This window comes from Bison bison, unplaced genomic scaffold (assembly GCF_000754665.1).
Source record: "Bison bison bison isolate TAMUID 2011002044 unplaced genomic scaffold, Bison_UMD1.0 scf7180017864473, whole genome shotgun sequence".
In the NCBI taxonomy this organism is placed as follows: Eukaryota; Metazoa; Chordata; class Mammalia; order Artiodactyla; family Bovidae; genus Bison; species Bison bison.
Window position 1 is genome coordinate 16,851,226 of NW_011495034.1, and position 8,545 is coordinate 16,859,770.

Sequence of the window (8,545 nt, forward strand, 5' to 3'; positions counted from 1 at the left end):
GATGGCTAGGAGACAACTCCGCGTAGCCCCAAGACGTGGATGACAACGATACGTGTTTTCAAAAAGTAAAAAAGCCACCAGTCAACACTTTCTTCTTACTTCTCCCACCCCTGAGCTGGATACAGGTGACCACAAAATCTTTTTTTTTTAACCACAAAATGTTAAAAAAGATGTTTCTATATTTTTTTCTCCTGACAGCAAAGGGCATAAGTATTCCTTCTGCTACCACTAACAGGGACTAAGCCAAACAAAGAACCCAAGAGTTTCCTATTTCTTCGTAAGGAGTGCCTTCTTCCAGAGGCAGAACTAGACGGGAAAGTTCTCCTGATGGGAGCATGAGAGTACCAAACGGGACTACGTTCTCCAGAATGCATTGCTCTTCCTGGGGCGCCGTAAATGAGGAAGGAACTCGCACTACTTTTGCGACAGGAATGGGCTGAGGGGGAGGACTACACATCCCAGGATGCAAAGCGCCAGAGCTCTAGTTAGAGCCTGGCTTGCTTGTAGCTTTCTCGTAACCGGCGTTCCCCGCCAAAGAGACGCGGGGGAGGACGGGAATGTTTAAGATTGGGAATCCCCGTGGTCTACCGGACGCTTGACACTTCGAAAGAGGAAGGAGAGTACTGGAAGGCTGTTTTTCACTCTAACTCAGAGTAGTTACCTCACAAGGTGGAGAGGGCTTAAGGGCCCCCTCCTTTATTTATTGTTTCTCAGAGGCTTTACCAGACCCCAATTGATCGAGGACCTCGAGGGCAGGTGGGAAGTCCGTGAAGCCCCAAATCGAAGTTATCTGCTTCTCCCCATTGGCCCTCGCCTCGAGCGCAGGCGCGAGGGCGCCGACTCTGGTCCCTGGGGACTGGTGAACGGCAATTGGCCAAAGCCCGCGAAGTAGGAGTCTGGATTGGTAGTTGCTAGCAGGAGCCTGGTTTCTTCCTTGACTTCTGCAAGTGATAGTGTGTGATTGGTTTAAATCCGCGGGCACCTGCCGGTGATTGGGCGGGAGCCACAGGCGGGGTGCGATCATTGGCTGGTGCTGGGTCCATCCCTCCTCGGGCGGGCAGCAAATGATGAAATGAGAACGGGGAGGGGAAAGGCCGCGACGTGAGCGCGCGACCTCCGGCGCCATTTTGTAGAGAAACAAGCGGAGTTAACCGAAGAGGGGGTCTAGGAAAGCCGGAGTCGGGGACCCAGGAGTTTCCTGTGTCCAGCGCCGCCGGAGCCGCTTGAGGTGTGGTGGGCTGGGGTCGGGTGCCGAGGCCGGCGGGCGGTGTCAGCTACGGAACGCGGGTGCCGGTGCGGGAAGGAACGGGGATGGTCCCGGGGCCACTGGGAGCGTTTCCCGGGGCTCCGAGGTGTGAGGGGCAGTCGGGACGGAGAAGTGGCGAGGCGAGAGAGGGCGGACTCTTTCCCCTCGGCCCGCGGAGTCTTCGGCTCCTGAAGAGAAGAGGGCTTGGTGAAAGCTCTACGAAACCGAGGGCAGGGCGCGGAATGAGACCCGGGATTGGCCCCCCCTTGCCCGGGCCTGGCGGCTCTGAGGGCGGCGTTGGCGGCACTTGGGGCGGCTGGGGCCTCGCTTCGCGCGGACTGCACCCTTTGCAGACTCCACGAGCTCCTCAACTGCCGGATGGGTGCTGCGGGCTTCGGCCTCGGAGGCCTAGCTCCAGGGCGGGGGGTGGTGGGGGGGGGATGGGGTGGGGGCGAGGTGCCGTGTGTTCGGAGTAGTTGCCGACTCCGGGTTCCTCTCGGTGGACCTGGAGCTGCCTGTCCCCTTCCCCGCCCCCCAGCACGTTGTCAAACCCCGAGTGTTTCGGGTGTCCGCCGGTGGGAGGGGCGGGCGGGAGCGAGCACTTCCTCATTACTTCTTGCCACAGGTTTTGTTCCACTCGCGCGCCCGGGCGCTCAGTCAGTCTCCAAAGTCGGCCCCCACCCACCTGGCTCAGTGTCTGTTCTGTAGTAGCGGTGCTACTCGCCCAGGAGAAGTGCCCTCCTAGTGAGCTGAGCATTTGGGAGGCCTCAGTGAGAGATACTATGGGTCTCCAGGGGGGTTACATAAGGCCAAAAGCACAAATGTTCTTTTTCAGTCCCACCCCCTCTGCAGATTTCACCCAACTGGGTTCCCACAGATGAGTACCCTTCCTAGGATTAAACTTTAATGCTTGATGTCTGTGGGTTTAGAGATGTGTTTAAAATAAACTTTGAGCAGAAAGCTTTTCCCTTTGAAGTCACTCAGACATCACATATTTTAGGACTCTTAAAAGTATTTATTTCCTGAAAGTATTAACTCTTAGTCTCCCTTTTTATTTCTCTGTAACTCAATTGCCTTGGGGAGTTTAACAGTTAATAATTGAGTGAGTATAGTTGATTACTTTTGGCGGAGAAAATTCTGAGTGTTTGCCTCGCAACAGTCCGTTTGATAGTAGGGATACACGGATGGAAAAATGATTGGACAAATACAAAATCAGGAAGTAGGTCAAACAGATTAAGAACAAACTTGTTTGTGTAGAAGTATTTGGGTTTAATATCCTCAGGTTGTCATGTCTATCCTTCCAGAGATTTGGCAGTGTAGTATTTTAGCTCTCAATAAGATATATGGTAACAGTTTAAATTATCCTGTTTTAGGACATTCCAAATTGTTACCTTGTCTAAGAAGAAAATGAGCCAATGATGCATAACGTAGGCATCTAGTTGTGCTTTGAAATGGTAGCATGCTAATAAAACTTGTTTGGAGAGTTGGTCCCTTTTCAACAAGTGAAGGGTCCCAATTCCTTCCGTGGAAACAAGGCAAAAATTTGACCATCAATAACAACGTCTTACCCTTTCTTGCCTAAGATTGTAATTTTAGCAGTTTTAAGGCACCCTTTTCTGGCATTATTGTGGAACAGAAATGAAATGCTTTTGGTTCCTAACTCAAATGGATCTCTGGCTTAGCCAGAGAGAAATATAGTCTCTTAGATTTCTGCTGGGGTTTTAAGTACTGGTCTCTTTAATATGGATCTTGTCTGCTAAGTACTGTAATCTCCTAACTTTGGGTTAAGTCATTTAAAAAAAAAAAAAACTCGGAGGACAGAAGAGGAAATGCTTATTTCTTGACAACATGCTTAAAGACTAATAGCAAATTATCCTTGAGTGTTGCTTTTTCCAAGTATGTTTTTGGTTAGATCCTGATCTAGTTATGAGAAGTTTCTTTTTAACCAACTTAAGTTTATGAATTTATGAACTTGAATCTTTATTTCATTCTACCATGTAACAAATCTTTGTTACTCAATACTATGTAAGAGAATTTGTCTACAGTAAATTGGATGCCCAGATGTTTCAAGATACTTATTTTTGGTATGATGTTTATGATTCTTGAACTAACAAAATTTAGAGAAGGCAATGGCACCCCACTCTTGCCTGGAGAATCCCATGGACGGAGGAGCCTGGTGGGCTGCAGTCCATGGGGTCGCTAAGAGTCTGACACAACTGAGCGGCTTCACTTTCACTTTTCACTTTCATGTATTGTAGAAGGAAATGGCAACCCACTCCAGTGTTCTTCCCCAGAGAATCCCAGGGATGGGGGAGCCTGCTGGGCTGCCGTCTCTGGGGTCACACAGGGTCGGACACGACTGAAGCGACTTAGCAGCAGCAGCAGCAGTACCAGTCATAAACTTGGTGTTTTTTTTTTTTTGGTAAGAGAGCAAAACTAACTTGTAAGTCATTTAAAAAATATTGGTCAAAGCATTTAACTGGCCCTCTGTCCAAACTGAACTTCCTGCTGGGAAGTTTCAAAATGGCATCCTACTGAGTCTTATTTTAAGACCTTATATAAAGAAGGATCCTGCAGTTCCTTTCCTATTTGCTTACAATTTTTAAGAAGCATATTTCAAAGCTAAAATGGGCTCAAAACCTTTGCATCCTTTATGTACACAATAGTTAATTTTAAGGTACTTTTCATTCATGTATTTGCAAGAATGTAGCAAAGCGAATAAAATTATTCATTGAAAAACTCATTTGAGAAGTCAGTAGATATGTAGACTTAATTTGAAATCCTGTGTTGAGATTTGAAGGAAATACAGCCTTTGGGAGTATGGAGTATAGGTTTGAGAAATGCATTTCTGGGAGAAAAAAAAAAATGCATTTCTGCCTCTAGGCTAAATTAGAATGTTGGAGGATATGTTGAGGTGTCTGCGGTGGAGGTGTAGGTTTTGTTCTCGTGGGTTTTTTTGTTCTTGTTTTGTGGTGGTGGGCTAATTATATGAAATGTAAAGTGAAAGCATTATTTTGAAAGATACCATTTTATTGCTCTTAAGCTTCATATTAAGAGCTCAACACTTCCCCTTTTAGATAATTAGTTTGAAAGTTTGTCACCTTGGATTTAGAGCTCTTAGGTTTGAAATGCAGCGTTACTGTTAATTTTTTTGTGAACTCATAATCGGAGTAGTTCCTTCTTTGTTTCAGACCCTGTCATTTTTTCATTATCATTCTAACTGATCTCCAGTATCTTTTATTGGATTTCTTTATTACATAAATAATACATGAAAATGTAAATGATTCCAGGAATACAGTTAGTTCTTTATATTAATGACAAATTGTCTACCAAGTCATTGGTTTGAATCTAGGCATTCTGTACTCAAGTTTTTCAGTACCTTGACCTATCACTGTGTAAGTATTGATCCCTCTGTACTCATAGCAACATGTTACTAATATGGTGTAGTTAAAAGATTGTTGCAGAGTGGTGCCCCTATTGTCTGGAGTGTCATCATCTGTAGTTAACAAAATATTACCATTCCAATTTGTATTCACATGTACCGTCTATAATCTTTTCCCTGATTTCCCTAAGCAAATTAATTTCTTCTTCCTCTTGGCTAGTTTCACTTACCTGTACCATATTTGATTTGTAAGTTTTCTATCCTACTTTGTAGTAGGTAAGGAGTCTCTCATTCTCCAAACACATACAGTTGTCCTGAGTTGTAATTGAATAATGCTTCCATTTGTTACACTTGGGTAGATTTATAGAACACGGAACACGGCGTTCTTGGAAAACCATACACCCTGGTTTTTGTTCTTTGAGGGCACAGGCTGTTTCTCTTCAAGCTATATATACTTACAATTCAGTTGACATCTTTTGGAAAGTTAAACTTTGAAATCTAGTCATACAGAATTAATGGTATGTTTAGAAAATTGAAGCCCAGGAAATTGAAGTGACTTCCTTAGATTAGTGTTAGACCAGGTTTTCCTACTCTAGCCTACTGTTGGTTCTGTCTTGCCATACTGCTTAAAGTACAAGGAAGACTTTGATCGTTCATCAAAAAGGTGAGGATAATCTATGATCAACCACTAATTTTTGGAGGACAAGATACAAGATTTGAGTTTTTCATCTCTTCAGTGTGAAAAATATAAAACTCAAGTATGACAGAAAGATAGTCTTTTCTCTTACAGTTATTGAAAGTAGGCATTATTGAACTTCAGTGTAATAAACTTGCATTTCTTTTGAGGCCTTCAAAGGATGAGTGGCTTTAAAAAAATTTTTTTTTTTACATAAATTTTTAAATGTTCTTCACTGTAAATTGAATTGTGACAGATATTTGAGTAAGTTTTCTCTTGGTGTAGTTAGAGTTTTAAGGTATAGCTCTAAGAAGAGTTCTCTAATTTTTTTAGCAGTCTTAAATATATGGCATAGCTTTGTAATTTTGCACATGTTACTGGGAAGATGCTTCTGAATATTTGGTTTCAGATCAAGAACTGATTCTTTTCTGATTTTGGAGTAAGCATGCTTTTTGAGATCTTTTCACTTTTTCCATTTTTATAAATAAATTGTTTTTTGCTAACACTAACAGTTGTTTAAAGTATGCTGATATATATATTGGAGAAGGCAATGGCACCCCACTCCAGTACTCTTGCCTGGAAAATCCCATGGACAGAGGAGCCTGGTAGGCTGCGGTCCATGGGGTCGCTAAAAGTCGGACACGAATGAATGACTTCACTTTCACTTTTCTCTTTCATGCATTGGAGAAGGAAATGGCAACCCACTCCAGTATTCTTACCTGGAGAATCCCAGGGATGGCGGAGCCTGGTGGGCTGCCGTCTGTGGGGTCGCAGAGTTGGACACGACTGAAGCGACTTGACATAGCATAGCATAGCATATGCTGATATACGGATTGTATTCTATTAAAAGTGTGAAGAGACTTTCCTGGTGGTCCAGTGGTTGAGACTTTATGCTTCTACTTCAGGAAGTGCTGGATCAGTCTCTGGTTGGGAAACTAAGATCCCATGTGCTGTGTGGCCATAAAATAAATAAAATTGCGAAGCTATCCACACAAGGCTATTAAATGTTTTTTGAGTTAGTATTAAGGTTCCATTGCCTTGAGTAAAATTGGCATATTTGAAGTGACATAGTTATGAAGTAAGTCAGCTCTTGATCAATTTGTTTTTATCCTTGGCAGAGCTTTCATTTCAAACCAATTTATTACCTGTCGACTCTTATACCCTTGAATATTTCCTTATTCCTTGCCAGGTGGGTTCTAAGAAAGTTTTACACTAAATCTTTCTAAGCCTGGAAATACATAATTTGGGGGTGTCCACAATTTGAATTATTTATGCTGGTGCTCTTTGTTCTTTAGGTAATGAAGAGAGATGTATACCATGTATAAATAGTCACTATTATGGCATGAGTATTTTAGGAATAATTCTCTTCCCTTTTCAAACAGTTATGCTAGAGGTTACAGCAGTTGAGATTGTCTGTCCAAAGGTAAAATTTAAAAATTCCTTGAAAGTATTTCATTTTGATTTTTGTCTTTTCCAGTCAGTAAGCCCTCAAGGACTTTGGCAACTACAAAATGTTGGTATGATAAATTGCTTTAATATACTGACCTAGTTTTGGGATATGTGTATAGCTTTTTAGAGTTCTTCTGTGTTTGGGTTTTAGTCACTAATTCTCTTAATGTGCTATTATCTACTTTGCTTTCTACCCTTGGCTCCCCTTTGGTTTATTCTCATCATCTAGAGTGATTCTTACAGTTTTAAAACTAAGGTCGTGTCTTCCGTTCAAACTGTTCATTGATTCTCCATCTGTCTTTAGTAAAAGCCAAAGAAAGTCCTTTCATCATTAGCCCTGCCCTGTACCTTCTCAAATATTCCACCTTCCCCCTGCCAACTTACTCTCTCCCTCACTAAGTTTACTTCAGTTACAGTTGACCTCCATGTCTTTCATGTATCTCAGCCAATCCAAATAGCTTCCAGAATTGTCTTTATGATAAAATGTAAAATTCTCAAATGGATTCTGCACATTCTAGAGAAGAGACCCACAAATTGAGTCCACTTACCTTCAGAAGGCATTTCTTCTTGGCTAGTAACAGAATGAATGTGTTGGGAGGTGGGTGTCCAGTAATTTTGTAGAAGGACTCACAGGACTTGGCATATGGCTCTACTCAGGGCTGTGATTTATTACAAGAATACAAAGCAAAATCAGGAAAGCAAACATGCTGAGTCCACCTGCCAATGCAGGATATGCAGATTTCATCCCTGGATCAGGAATATTCCCTGGAGAAGGAAATGGTGACCCATTCCAGTATTCTTGCCTGGGAAATCCCATGGACAGAGGAGCCTGCCGGCGAACAGTCTTTGAGGTTGGAAAAGAGTCGGACACAACTTAGTGGTTAAACAACAGCCAAAGAAAACTAGGGCTTGTTCTCCCGTGCCTGAGCCTCTCCCAGTGGGAGTCACGCAGGACTCACTTAATTCCTCTAGCACTTGTGACAACACATGTGTATAAAATGTTGGCTGGCAAGGAAGCTCGTAGAGACTCAGTGCCTCGGTTGGTCATGAAGGCACCTTCTGCCTACCACATAGAAAAATTCCAGATTCCCAGAGGGAAAACAGCTGTTCAGTATAAGCCACTTTTTTGGGTACAGTTTAGGCACAGTGAGCCTCATTCTGGGAATGGGAATTCTCTCAAAATCCAAGTACTGACAACAGCAAAGAGCCAACCTGGCAAGTCTTCCTAAGGAGAAGCAGTCTCAGGCCTTCTCTGTTAAATTAACTCTTTTCTGCACAGGGAATGAGGTTCAGACCTCTGTAGATTGGGATTTCTGTATAGAGAATCTTGGAATATGCAATAAACTTTTATTGACCTTTTGTTTTTGAAAATTACTTTTTTTTTTTTCCAGGGAAATTTTATTTTATTTTATTTTTACTCTAACAATTTTTAATTTTATTTTATTTTTAAACTTTACAATATTGTATTAGTTTTGCCAAATATCAAAATGAATCCGCCACAGGTATACATGTGTTCCCCATCCTGAACCCTCCTCCCTCCTCCCTTCCCATACCACCCCTCTGGGTCGTCCCAGTGCACCAGCCCCAAGCATCCAGTATCGTGCATCGAACCTGGACTGGCGACTCGTTTCATACATGATAGTATACATGTTTCAATGCCATTCTCCCAAATCTTCCCACCCTCTCCCTCTCCCACAGAGTCCATAAGACTGTTCTATACATCAGTGTCTCTTTTGCTGTCTCGTACACAGGGTTATTGTTACCATCTTTCTAAATTCCATATATATGCGTT

General features: G+C 42.8%; 1 protein-coding gene across 3 annotated transcripts in view; it reads left to right on the top strand.

Annotated features, from left to right (window-relative positions):
• Positions 1-1,084: 1,084 nt before the first annotated feature.
• Positions 1,085-8,545, top strand: part of CNOT1 (CCR4-NOT transcription complex, subunit 1) — an 82,945-nt gene continuing 75,484 nt past the window's right edge. For all 3 annotated transcript variants that reach the window (XM_010861840.1, XM_010861839.1, XM_010861838.1), the window contains exon 1: positions 1,085-1,228. The gene's annotated coding sequence lies outside the window, so the exon portion shown is untranslated. The remainder of the gene's footprint in view (positions 1,229-8,545) is intronic.